A 14,158-nucleotide genomic window follows, 5' to 3' on the forward strand; every position below is an offset into this window, starting at 1 on the left:
AGACAGCCGCCGCCAGACTGCGCAGATACGCTCCAAGCAGGAAAGCGTGAGGGCGCAAGGCCCCGCCCCCCGGCCGCCCCACCCCCTCGCGGATTGGCCCTGCCGCCCGTCCCTCCACTAGCAGCCCGCCCCCCGCTCGCGTGCTCCGGGCGCTGTGCCCCGCCTGCCCGCCTGCAGGCCGGCTCTGACCGCGCGCGGGGCCTCCATCCCGCGGAGCAGAGGGCGCGGGGCCGGCCCGGCCCTCCCCTCCACGCGAAGCTTCAGACAACTCGGGCCCCCTCCGCCAAGCGGCGTGGCCACTGTCCACACAGCACGCACACTCCTCCAGGACCAGGCATCGATCCCCGCCACGCGCGGGGCAGGAGGGACGCCAGTGGTCAGACCATCAGGCGTCAAAGCCCGGCCTCCTCCGGACAAGAGAGCGTTGTCATGACGAAGAGCCCAGAGTCATGAGTACCCCGAGTCAGGAGACATCGGGATCCCCTTAAAGTTCTGCTTAAAAAAAGCTTCTATGGGGCGCCTGGGTGACTCAGTCGATTAAGCCTCGGACTTTGGCTGAGGTCAGGATCTCAGGGTTCCTGCGTTCGAGCCCCACATAGGTCCTTGTGCTGACAGCAGGATCCTGCCTCCTATCCCGTCTCCCTCTCTCTCCGCCTCTCCTCCTGCTCATACTTTTTTTTTCTCAAAAATAAACATTAAAAAAATTTTTTTAAAAGACCTCCAAGATCCCTCAAAAGGATACGGAAAAAATTCCATGCCCTATGGTTAACGACCCCCTGCCGAAAAGCCTGAATCTGGCAATGACCTAGAATTTGGATTGGATTGACACCAGTCTCAACCATTAGAGGGCCTTGGAATATCCATTCTTTGTAATGACCACAAATCCTCCTATAAAGTATGCAGGCCCCTCTGCAATGTGGTGTCTCATCTGGACTGGCTGCGGCCCATATTGGTCACTTGCTGAGTGCAGCAAAGCCTGCTGTGGGGGTATGGAAGTCCTCACCCTCATAAAATATGGTCCAGTTAGGAAGTCCCACTAGCGGCCGGTTGCGGGGGGAGTGGGAGGTGGAGGCACTGCCAAGCACAGAGGAAAACCATCTTGCCCTGCCCCGCAGACCCCACAGCTGTGTTTAGCCACATGAAGGAGCCAGAGGAAACCAAGAGAGGAATGGCCCACCCAGCTCATGGAACATCGATCAGTAATAAACTATTTTAAGCCAGTGAGATCAGGGTCATTTGTTACTCAGCAGTAACTGATATTCTTCGCAAGTGACTGAACCTAGTGGGTTTGGCTTTTTTGATGGTTGAAATATTAAAGGTTGTGAAATACACAACAAGAAAGTGCTTTTGAACTTCAGGTGCCGTGCTAGCTACACATTTTAAATCCTTCCGATGATCACATTTAAAGGGCTGGTAATTCAGTGAGAACAGGAATCTTAAGTATATTAAGTATAAAGGAGAGCGATGAGATTTATGTATTTAAAAAATATGTAGGGGTGCCTGGGTGGCTCAGTTGGTTGAGCATCCGACTTCAGCTCAGGTTATGATCTCCCAGTTTGTGCGTTTGAGCCCTCCATCAGGTTCTGGGCTGACAGCTCAGAGCCTGGGACTGGTTTCAGATTCTGTGTCTCCTTTCTCTCTCTCAAAAATAAATAAAACATTAAAAAGATTAAAGAAAATTAAAAGTACATAAAGTAAGACCATCACAAAAAAACAAATGCTGTATGATCCCACGTCTAGGATGTAGCTCCAGCTGCCAAATCCATAGACAGAGTCAGGTGGTGGCTGCCAGGGGGTGGGAGGAGGGAGAGTGGGAATAGGGCAGATTCGGGGGTGGGCGGTGATGGCGGTGGACAGTGTGAAAGTATTTAACGGCACCTAGCTGTGCACTTAGAATGACTCAAATTGTAAATTTTTGTTATATATATATATATATATTTTACCAAACACACACACACACACATCTGTGACAAACTATAGTAGTGATGCTCCATTTACCTAACACCCCTGGTGAATGAGGTTCTCCAAAACAGGCAGATTTCAGACTAACTGAAGTTTGTCCTCCATGATTCAGAATTTTACAATTTTATCTGTTTCACAGGTTATCCACGGAGGATGGGCACCTCCATAAGCTCCTGTCCCTCTTCACTAACTGGATAAAGAGGGCATACATATGTTATCCTGATTCGGAAAACACAAGTATCTCCAGCCAGTTCCCTTGGCATCCCCCCCAGCCCCGCCCCTGCGGGCCCTCTCCCCACTCTTCACACCCTGCTGCGTTGGGCGCCAAGCCTCTCCACCTCAGGGGGGGCTTCGCGCGGGGATGGGGCTGGGGGGCACACCACGCTCCTCTGGTCTTCCGTGTCCTAAAATAAGACCTAACTAAAGCCCCTCCTTCTGTCAAAGTTGCCTTCAACTTTGCAAGAATGACCCACACTCGTCCCTTCTCAGCCTGGATGTGTGAGGGTAGCTGCCCGCTCTCCGGACACCACTCTCCCCTCCTCGGCCACCAGGCGGGATCAGCGTCGGCTTGGTCAGCCCGTAACCCGCGTTCCCGCACGGAACCGCCTGCTCTGGCCTATGTGCAGTCCATTCACACGATAGAATTTATTCGGCAATAAAAAGGAGCGAAGCATTGGCACCTGCTGCCGTGTGGACGAACCTTGAGACCATCACGCTCAGTGAGAGAAACCAGACACAAAAAGGCATATTGTATGAGTCCATTTATATGAAACTTTATGTCCATTTATATGAACAGGCAAAGCCACTGAGACAGAAGGTAGACTAGCGGCTGCCTAGGACTGGGGGAAGGGAGGGAGAGGTCAGGAAGTGATGCTAAGGGGCATGGAGCGTGTTCTCAGGGTACTGAGAACATACAACTCATTTGTGGGGATGGTCGTATAACTCTGTGAACACCGTGGAAACGCTGAATCACACAGTTCTGATAGGGGCACCGTATGGTATGTAATTCATAGCTCAGTAAAACTGCTTTTACAAATCCTTGTAGGGACTAAGGTCTCCAGGGCTACTTGGATGAAAAATAGTTTATTTTTTAAACATTTTTATTGTTTTTAAAAAGTAATCTCTACATCCAATGTGGGGCTGAAATTCACAACCTAGAGATCAAAAGTCTCATGTTCTTCCGACTGAGCCAGCCGAGTGCCCCAGAAAACACTTTTCTACACCATAGCAGGCTTTTCACTCCAGGCTTGGTTTCCTCAACAAAGAAGAGGGGTGGCATAGAATATATATACATATATATACATTTATTTAATTGTTCTTATGTATTTTTGAGAGAGAAAGCATGAGCAGGGGAGGGGCAGAAAGAGGGGGACAGAAGAGCCAAAGCAGGCTCCACATGGACAGCACCAAGCCCGACGTAGGGCTTGAACCCACAAATTGTGAGACAATGACCTGAGCTGAAGTCAAACGCTCAACTGACTGAGCCATCCAGGTGCCTCGGCATGGATTATATATTGTAATATTTTGTAAGCTGCTAACATTCTATTGTAAAAACTATATAAAAATATTTTTTAAGTCTTAAGAACATACTACTAGTAAATCACCCATAATCCTGCCACTCAAATGCACAGCTATGTCCATTCTTGGATTAGTGCTCTTAACAAACATTTTGTTTTCAGTCGCATATACATTGTGTTTAACATGCTGTTTGCTATTTCACCCCACTTTACAGTGGGGGGCCCCTACCTCGGGATCTGACAGAGCCCTTGCAAAGGATGAAATCCTTACGTAATGTAGGCCCACAGCCCGGGTGAACACAAATCTAAATCCTCAGCACCAATGCTCTGGAAGGCCACAAGATGGCGATGTTGCTCCTTAAACCGAACTTCCGGCATCCATGGTAAAAATTAACATCCGGAATGTTTCCAAAGCAGTATTTGGGAGTTTTTCCATGTACCAAAAATAAGTAAAGCTTTCCAAAAATCTTTGTATTTACAAAACCTATTAGTTAGAAAGCAGATGTAGTTAACAAATTCTGCAAATACTATCTTTTCTAAGCTAAGGGTTTTTTCCCCCAAAAAACAAGGTTTTTCCAAAAAACAAAGTATGACTTGGACATTGGTGTAGCCTCCTGACCCCCGTCCCCACACCTCCTCTCGTGCTTCTTCCCAGCTCTGCTCAGAGTCGCCAGTTATGGACTAATTTTATGTATTCACGACTTAAAAAAAAACCTTAAGTAACTAGGAAGAAATATCTCAAAATGTTAAAAGTAATAACAATAGTGATTTATTTTCTCCTTGCATTTCTTTTGTTTTCCTAAAACTGTGTACAATGTGCACGAACCCTTTGTACTATGGGGAAACGGGAGACATCTCGCTTTGTAATTTTTTCTTTACCTCTGTAACTCTCCCACGACAGGTCACACAAGAAATTAAAAACATAAATGAGAGAACAGAGAAATGAATAAAAATCAAGGAGATTAAAATCCCTGTTGTGGGACCTACATAGACTCAGACACTCCCTCTAAAATATTAATTAACTACAAAGGGTAAGATGGTAACTTGATGGTGGGGAAATCCCACAGACACACCCCCCCCCCCGCCCCGAGATCAGGGTCAACTTGACCATCCATAAGACATCAACACCATAACCTCCTTGCTGAGATGCACCTCAGAGGACACGATGTCATCTCTCTGTGATATTCCTGCCCAAAATGCACACCCCTGCTTTAATGAGACAAGCCACATGGAGGGATGGTCTACAAAACAACTGACCAAGACACTTCAAAACTGCTGAGGTCATCAAGGACAGGGGCAGGCTGAGGACCTGTCCCAGACTGGAGGGGACTGAGAAGACCATGGCTAAATGCAATATGGGATGCCGGAACAGAAAAAGGATGCTGGGAACAAGCTGGAGAAATCAGAGTCAAGTTACCAGAACCGCACCCATGTTGACCTCCTGGCTTTGAAGGCTGCGTGCCATCAGGTAAGATGCTGACAATCAGAGACTGGACGATGGGTACGCAGGAATTCATCATACTATTTTTGCAATCTTTTAGAAGTCTAAAATTAAAACAAAACATTCTTGAAAACCCAAGTTTCAAACTTATAGACACAATGGGAGATGACAGAGAAAATAAGTGACGGAGACCTCTTGGGTGGAAGGAGGAGAGAGGAAGTGTGAGAGAGAAAAAGGGAGGGGGAGACACCCCCCCTGCCCAGAGCCCTGTTGTAGGTCCTGGGCCTTGGGACCCGAGCCAGGAACAAAATCCCTCTGGCTTCGGCCCACACGTCCAGTACAGTAACCCAACAATCTCCCCGCCGAGGGTCACCAGCAGTCGCTCCCACTCTGCTCCTGGGGCCTTCAGTGAGTGGCCCAGGACGACAGAGCTTCTAAGCGCCAAGACTCAAACCCAGGCCCAGCTGCTGCCAAGCTCATGGGGTGCCTCTCCCTGCTCCGAGCGGCACCTGTTACAGAGGAAGCTGATGCTCAGAGCTGCAGGCAGGCCCTCAGGGTAAGTCGTCAGCGGCACTGAGTTGTCCCTATAAACCAGCTTTCATGGTCTGTCACAGTGACGTCCAGCTGATCCGGCCAACGGGAGGCACTTCGGACACTGGAGGGTGTTCCCGAAGCCACCTGCCTGGCGTGGCTCCACCGTGCTGTCACTCCGGCTCTGCAGGGGCCCCTTGAGGCCCAGACACTCGGCCTGCTGTGCTGGCAGCATCCAGCCACTGCTGTCCAGGCTGCTCACCGTTACCTGTGGCCTCTTGGCCCCTCTGCCACCAGGGACTGCGCGGAAATTCCCAGCTGCAATCTTACGGTGGTTTCTGTCTTCCCGTCTGGTGTCTGGCTGATGCACCCTCCGAAGGTCTCAAGGACTACGATGTCACCATTTAATATTTACCAAATACAGCTGAGTGCCCGACACTCCCTGAAGGGCTCTGCGCGCACGGCTTCCTCCCCCAGATAACCTCGTCCATGCCAGTCGCTATTCTTTCATACCACGGACGAGGAACTGAGGCTTAGTCTTTGGTTCCTGTGGCCAAGAGCAAGGCCAATAAAGACAGAATCACCACTCAAGACTCCTGTGTCTGCCTTCAGGGCGGAACCTCTTAAATTAGTTAAAATGGTTCTTTGCAAGTGGAGGAGTCTGACCACATGGATCCGTGTAGTGGGTTCGGACTGGTGGTCGTCAGTCAGGGTGATGTGGCTCCCAGGCAACGCTTGGCAATGTCCGGGGCAGTTTTGGTTGTCACGACTGGGAGGCAGGGCACGCCACCAGCATCCGGTGGGTAGGGGGCCACGGAGGCTGTTCAACATCCTCCAGTGCCCAGAGTAGCCTCCCCAACACCCTCTTAAAGAAGAACCTGGCCTGTGGGGCGCCAGTGTGGCTCAGTCAGTTAAGCGTCCGACTTCAGCTCAAGTCATGATCTCGTGAGTTCAAGCCCTGTGTCAGGCCCCGTGCTGACAGCTCAGAGCCTGGAGCCTGTTTTGGATTGTGTGTCTCCCTCTCTCTGCCCTTCCCCTGCTTGCTCTCTGTCTCTTTCTCTTCAAAATAAATAAACAGTAAAAGAAAAAACAAAAAGAAGTGTCTTACATTGAGGTTATGAGGCTGTAAAGAAACTTTGTGCTTCCGTGGAAGATTATGCGCTATTTCGAACACGCCCTTCCAGGTTATAGGATTCTAGCCTTTGAACAATTTTTACAACTCTGCACAGTGTGGATAACCAAGAGCAATGTAAAATTGTTCGTCTCTAGGCCATAAACTCTCCCCAAGTACATAAGCACAGACATGCAAATAATTCTTCCCACCGCAAAAGACGCCAGTGTTGCCTGCATGTGCACATTTGTTTCAGTATCTATAGTCTTCTAGAATCTTCGGATTCTCTTGCACACTGGTTGTTAGATCTTTCCGGTTCACTGGTTAGTGAATTAAGTAAAAGTTTCCATATGTGCTCCTTTTATATCTGTATCAAACAGCTTTATCTCCTGTGTTTTGGTTTAAGACTCTGCTTTCTAACTGCCCAGGTTATTGGTCCTATAATCTGTGGTTCCGTTCAGATTTATTCATTCATTCATTCATTCATTTATTTATGGTTCCGGTCAGTTTTTAAAATTACATGTGAAATATCAATCTGCATTGCATGCAATACAAGTGGGTATTATTTTATGAAACTTTCATTTATTATACATGTGTATATTTATCCTAGGTGGATTTAAATGTATTTTTTAAAAATGTTTTTTAATGTTTGATTTATTTCTGAGAGAGAGAGAGACAGCGTGAGCAGGGGAGGGTCAGAGAGAGAGGGAGACACAGAATCTGAAACAGGCTCCATGCTCTGAGCTAGCTGTCGGTACAGAGCCCGACGCAGGGTTCGAACCTACAAACCGTGAGACCATGACCTGAGCTGCAGTCAGACGCTTAATCAACTGAGCCCCCAGGCGCCCCTGAATGTACTGTTTACTCTGGATGGTCGCTGCTCTAAGGTAAATACTTGCACTCCTAATGTGTTTGTTTTGTAATATTCAATTTCTACTCACTGAGGGTTTACTGAATGACTGGAGGATTTTTAAATTGGCAGATGTAAATGGAAAATTCGAAAGCCTCTTGGTTTAGGATTCGTCACTCTCTTACCCTCTTCTCCCCTCCCTCAGAAGCGAGGTACAGAGCAATTTGAACGCAGTATTCAAGCTGCCTGGTCTGACATTGCTACCGCGCTGGCCCAGGTCAGTGTAAGCCTAACATGCAAGAGACACGCGGTATTATAGACTGCTGGCCGCCTCTGAGGCAAGCCCTACTCGGTAAGGTCCTGAAAAGCTGAGCCTCACTCGGCAGCCGACAGTGGATGAACAGAATTACCTTACACAGGAGAGGGAGAGCCACCATCCCCATCCGCCAGTACCCAGGTCCTTAGTGCTGGCTTGCCCGGTGGGAGGCCTGGGGCAAATCCCATTGACTCTCTGGGCTGATTTTCCCTGTGAAACAGGAAAAGTGGCAAATGAGATACTGTATGTGAAATCCTCCTATAACTGGTAAATCATCACACAAGAACAAAGAGTTCTTTGTCAGGCTCAGGGGCCTGGGTGACTCCAACTGCTGTTCCCCTCCCGCACGCACTAGCGAGGATGGGGGTTAGAGGTGTTCAGCGACCTACTGGCGGGCCCTCCTATGAAACATGCAAGGTCTCTGTGTGTGCACACAGATGTCATTTCCGGAGGCGGTGAGGGTGCCAGCGGCCCCGCCCCCAACGATTAAGAGTCGCTGTTCTAAAGCAGGGCTTTTGGACCTCAGCACCACTGACATTTTGCACCGGCTAATCCTTTGTTGGGGGGAGGAGCGTCCTGTGCAATGAGAGATGTTGAGCGGTACCCCTGGGCTCTGTTCGATGCCAGTAGCACACCCCAAATCCTTGATGATCAAGGTTGCTGAATGGCCTCTGGGAAGCATTGCTCCTGAGCACCTTAGAGAGGCCGAGGGCATGGAAAATAGGACTCTAGCTCAGGGTCCTCTCAGCCCCAAGGCCTTCAGCCATCAGATAGGAATTGTAGCTTTATTGTTATTTATTTGTTTTAAAGTAATCTCTATGCCCAACGTGGGGCTGGAACTCACAACCTGGAGATCAAGAGGTGCGTGCTCCACCGACTGAGCCACCCAGGCACCTGAGAATCTTAGCTATTTTTACTCCTTCCTTATCAGGACCAATGTATCCTCACATCTCAGTATACCTGGTCACGCCACCTTCCATCGCCTTCCCACCGAACATCACTGCAGGGCTTTGATCCCCACCCACTCCTTGACAGCCCTCTCATCCGGCATCCAGCCAGTCCAATTCTCCCTACGCAGTGCCAACCGGTTAATCTTCCTAAAGCTGAACTTTAATTATTTCTCTCTCCAGTAAAAATCGTCTCCCTCTCCATTATAAACACTCCACAACCCAGCTCCAACCCCTCTCCATTATAAACACTCCACAACCCAGCTCCAACCTCACACACTATCTCTTCCCCAAGTCCCAACCAGAAGCCCTGTTTGGAAGAACAAGACAAGCCTGACGGCATCAAACTAGAAAATTCAAGTCCTCGAAGTGATTTTGGCCTTGAGAAGCAGAAATGTCAAAGTATTAAAAATATACCCCGTGTTGGGAATTGAAGGTTACCTGTGATTATCTGATTACTGAAACTCAACACGCCCCAAGGGCAAGAAGTAAAGGAAACCAAAGACTGATGGTTTATAGCAAGGGTTTCAAACTGTGGTCAGAACCATTAGGTCCTGAAATCAATTTAGTCGGTTAACAATAGCCTTTTGGAATGGAAAGAACAGAACAGAATAGAATTAGAACAAAGGTAGAGTAGATCCGGCTGAATCAGCAGAGGTTAGGGTAATTTCTCCGTTAAACTCATCTTTCAGTAATATACATCTACAGCCCAAGTTTCGCATGTAAAACCTTTTTCTTAGTGTAGGTTGAGTAAAAAAACCACAAGTTTTAAAGTCACCACAGGCAACCTACATAATCAGAGTGGAAGCTGGGGTGTTAATAGCCAAAAGTGCAAGGTCACTGGGACCTACAGAACAGCAGAGAGAGACAGGGCTGAAGTGGGAACCGGCGCGGGTCAGCACCGGGGGGCGGACACCGCCGCTGGGGGGAGGGCGACTGTGGGGCTCCCGGACTGGGGGTGTCAGGGCTCAGTCCCGGGCCAGGTGGGTTGGGGGGAAAGAACCAGGAGAAAGGGGGCGAGTCTCGGGTGAAGGACAAGGAGGCGGCCTGAGCGCCGAGACGCAGAGCCGGGTGACCCGCCCCCCCCACTCCCAGTATCAGAAGCCCAGGGGACACCCGGGGGAGGCCTGGCTGTGAGCGCGGTCGCACCGTGGGACCCGCGACCCTCCCGGCCCGCTGGGACCCGTCCTCACCGGGCACCGGCCGGGCGGCGGCGGCAGCGGAGCCCTCCCTCTCCGGCGACCAAGCCGCGGTGGATTCTTTGGCCTCGGCAGCCACAGGCGTCGACCTCGAGGCCCAGACCCCTCCGGCCACCACAACCCGAGCGCCCGCTCCCCGCCCCCACCTGCCCTCTCGGGAGCGAGCCTCGTGCCGGCGCGCCTCCCCGCTGGCCGGGAGCGCGCGCCACCCCACCGGAGAGCAGACCTCTCGGAACGCCCAAGCGGGCTCCCAGCGCGCATGCGCTGCAAGGCCGGGGCCGGAGGGGGCGGGGGTGCCCGTTCCGGGAGCGAACTCCGCTTCTCCGGCTCTTCGGTGAGCCGCGCGGAGCTGGAGGCCTGGCCAATCGGCGCGGGGATACAGGGCGAGGGCTTGCGAAAGGGGCGGGGCAAGCCTAGGATTGGGCGGCGGCCTCCGAGGGCGGAGCGTCGGTGGGACCGGCTGCCTGGACTAGAGATTCTGGGTGGGGGTCTCGGACAAGTGAATGAATTTGCAGGGCTTCATTGAGACCCCCGGGGGGGCCTCCACCAGGATTTGACTCCGTGCTCACTAAGCGGGAACATTTGTTTAAATATTGTATCAGACTTGTCCCTTTCTTTAGTCCGCAGAAGGACATTTCTTATACACCTCACTGAAACCTCCCAAGACCCCACCGCAAAGCTGGGGCAGCTTGAGATCCAAACCACAATAAATAATGATAATAACGGATTACGATTTTTAATAAAATAAGAACATGAGTCGACGCTGATGTAAATAAGTAAATGGGGAGAAAGGAAAGCTCTTTCTTGCAGCAGGAGGCCAAGTAAAAAAATGCAGAAGGGATGATGCAGAAAATCATTTGGCAATCCTAATTAATAGGCGATTTGGGCGGAAATCCTCAATGGTCGCTAAAACTGGAGGGTGAAAAACTAATCAGGAAATAGTATTTACATAACCCCAGAGATATTTATTAATTACAAAAGGGGGAATACAAATTTTATAGAAAAGAAATGGTTCTCAAAGTGTAGTTCTGGAGGTCCCTGTGGAATATTGCAAAGGCGAAGGCGACACGACTGATGTATCAGGTTAATTGCCAAAGCACATATGAGAACCTCTAGTCTTCCCTTCGGCTTACATTAAAGAGATTTGCAAAAATGGCCTGGAGCCTGTTTCAGAGTCTGTGTCTCCCTCTCTCTCTGACCCTCCCCCGCTCACCCTGTCTCTCTCTCTCTCTCTCCTAGAAATAAAACATTTAAAAAAAAAAGATTTGCAAAAATGTACAACACTTCCACTCTTCTCACTGTATTTCTTTGTTTTGAAAAATACAGTAATTTCTCATAAAAGTATGTTAACACATAAAAGGTTTATTATTGTTTCTTTTTTTTTTTAAATGTTTTTAAATGTTTCATTTATTTTTGAGAGAGAAAGACAGCACGAGCAGGGGAGGGTCAGAGAGAGAGAGGGAGACACAGAATCCGAAGACAGGCTCCAGGCTCTGAGCTGTCAGCACAGAGCCCCACTCGGGGCTTGAACCCACAAACCGTGAGAGAGATCGTGACCTGAGTTGAAGTCGGAAGCTTAACCAACTGAGCCACCCAGGCGCCCTTATTCTTTTTTGATAACGACTTTGTTGAGATGTATTCTCATATAATATAATTCACCCATTTAAAGTGTACAATTCAGTGGTTTTTAGTATACTCACAAAGATGTGCACACATCACCACAATCAACTCTAGAACATTTTCTTTACTCCGGAAAGAAATGTAGCCATGGCTGTGAAATCCCCCATTTTCTGCCCTGCTCCCTGCCTCACCCCCACACCTTAGGTGTCTGTATAGTTTTGTCTATTTTGGACACTCATATAAATGGAATCATACAATGTGTAATGCTTTTTGTCTGTCTTTTTTTGACTTAGCATAGCGTATTCAAAGTTCATTCACGTGCAGCAAGTGGAAGTATTTCATTTTTTTAACAGCCACATAATATTGCATCATATATGTAGACTACGGTTTGATTATCCACTAATCTGTGTGTAGGTTTTTTATTTTTTTTTTATTTTTTTATTTTTTTTTACCCATTAATCCCTTGATGGGCATTTGGGTACTTTCCGCTTTGGACTCCTATGATGAATACTGCTATGAGCGTTTATGTACGCGCTTCTATGTGCACGTATGTTTTCAGTTCTTTGGGGTGTGCATCTAGGAATGGCATTGTTGGGTCAGGTGGTAACTCTATGTTTAACCCTTTGAGGAACCGGTAGACTGTTTTCCAGAGGGCCTTCACCAATTTCACAGGGCTCTCACAGACGTTCAACACACTGAGCCACCCAGGCGCTCCCCAGTACCGTTTATGGAGAAAAAGACTATTGTTCCCCCCATTGCGTTATTTTGGCACCCTGGATAAAAATGAATTGACCATAAATATGAAGGTTTATTTCTGGAGTCCCAATTTTATTATGGTTTGTGGCTTTCCTTACACCAGTACCATGTTGTCTTGATTACTGCTCCTTTGCCAGTAAGTTTTGAAACCAGAGGGAGTGAGCTCTCCCACTTTGTTCTTTTTCAGGATGGGTTTGGCTGTTCTGGGTCCCTTGAGTTTCTAATTGTCATCTTTCTTTACAATCTTTTGAAAATGAATCTGTTTTAAATTTTACGTCGCTGAGACAACACTCCATAGCAATTATTTTCACGTCCCTGCCTTTACACCCAATTCTGTATTGTAAACGTCCCCTATATTGTAAGCTTATTTTACATATGATTAGCTGCACAATTTAGTTATTTTCTTGGCGGACACTGAATTTCTAAATTTCGCTATTAACACTGGCGCTGTGGCTGGCTTCATTCCTAACTTTTGGGAAATCTGGGTGAAGAACATACAGGAATGCTTTACACTCTTGCATCTTTCCCGTAGGTGTGAAATTATGCCAACATAAAACGACAAACAGAAAAATTCATTCGCCTTTTGGCATTTACTCTGGGAGGCGACAGCGTCGTCTTCTCATTGGTCCCTCCCTCGCCCACCGCCCCGCCCCCTCCCCCGGCCCCTCCTTCCCCGCGGGCTCCCCCTCTCCGGTCCACCCGCCCTTCTCCTCCCTCTGGTCCCTCCCGTGCCCTTCGGTCCACCGCCCACGGCCACTGGACGCTTGTCCTTCGCCGACCACCCTGTGCGGGGGCACACGGACCACAGCGGGGAGCTGCGAGCCGGGGCGCTGCTTTCCTAGACATTCAGCGAGCGGCGGCCGGAGCGGCCCCAGGCCCCTCACCCGCCCCAGGCGCCGGGCCGCCCCGCCTCCACTCGCGCACTGCGCCCCGGGCCCTCAGCTCCCCGGCCACGCGGGGCCCCCTCGATCCTCCCGCTCTCCTTCGCCGGGTCGGAGCGCCGTCTTCCGGCTGCGCGCCCTCAGCCTTTACAGAGTGAAGACGCTGTTCCTCTGTGGGAAACCCCCTCCCCTGCGCCTCCCTCCTGTGGCTCTAGAGCTGCTGCTGGAAGTGGTCCCCCCCCAATCCCCGCAGGTGCAGGTCGCGCGCGACCCGCCCGTCCTCCGCCCCCCCCGCCCCCGCAGTTTCCTGTCAAACTCGGGGAGGTCCGGACTGTGACCTGTTCACCACTAGATCCCAGGGCCGGGCATTAAGGTCCTCAAGAAGCGAAGGGGCGAGCAAGTGGCATGAGGGAGACGCAAGGGGCCAGGGCGAGGCAGTGGGAACGGGACGGGGAGACGGTGAATCCAGTGTTGCGTGTGCTGCTCCTCTGTGGATTTGAAATGTTGCAGAACAGACATTGGAAGAAAACCTTGACAGGCTGGAGCGAGCGTGTGGGCTCCCGGCTGGGCTCAGCGGTGGCTTCCTGCCCCGTGGGACCGACTACCGTCCACGCAGATGACCGACACCCAGCACCACTGGCTACTCGAGCTCCAGGAGGGAGGGCCACACTTGCTGTGCCCCACACAGCCTCAGGGGCCACCGGCTCAATGAAGCCCCACTCACTGGGGACCCCTAGTGCACCCCCCACCCCGGCCCACGGCGACCACGGAGGCGGCAGGGGGACAGACAATGCCACACCAGCACCGGCGCTCGGGGAGTGGACGCTTCCAGCTGGGGGAGGTCCTCTCCAGGGGCCCCCGACGGCGGTACGGCCGGCTGAGCAGCACCACTCCGCACCTTGCCTGCCCCCTCTCCTGACGCCCCCCTCCACCTGCTTCCCGGGGGGGGGGGGCCTCCCCCCACACCTCTGGAGTTGTCGCCTCACACACCCAGGGGATGACGCATAACCTCAGGAAAGGAGAACCG

General features: G+C 50.6%; 1 long non-coding RNA gene across 1 annotated transcript; it reads right to left on the minus strand.

The window, feature by feature from the left end:
• Positions 1-4,570: 4,570 nt before the first annotated feature.
• LOC120241522 lies at positions 4,571-10,012 on the minus strand. The gene is made up of 3 exons (XR_005530899.1): positions 9,869-10,012; positions 7,823-7,938; positions 4,571-5,024 (listed from the first exon to the last, which is right to left on the minus strand). It is a non-coding gene; the product is annotated as an uncharacterized LOC120241522 (long non-coding RNA).
• Positions 10,013-14,158: the final 4,146 nt, after the last annotated feature.

The sequence above is a fragment of the Hyaena hyaena genome, unplaced genomic scaffold (genome assembly GCF_003009895.1).
Source record: "Hyaena hyaena isolate Hyena2069 unplaced genomic scaffold, ASM300989v1 scaffold_285, whole genome shotgun sequence".
In the NCBI taxonomy this organism is placed as follows: Eukaryota; Metazoa; Chordata; class Mammalia; order Carnivora; family Hyaenidae; genus Hyaena; species Hyaena hyaena.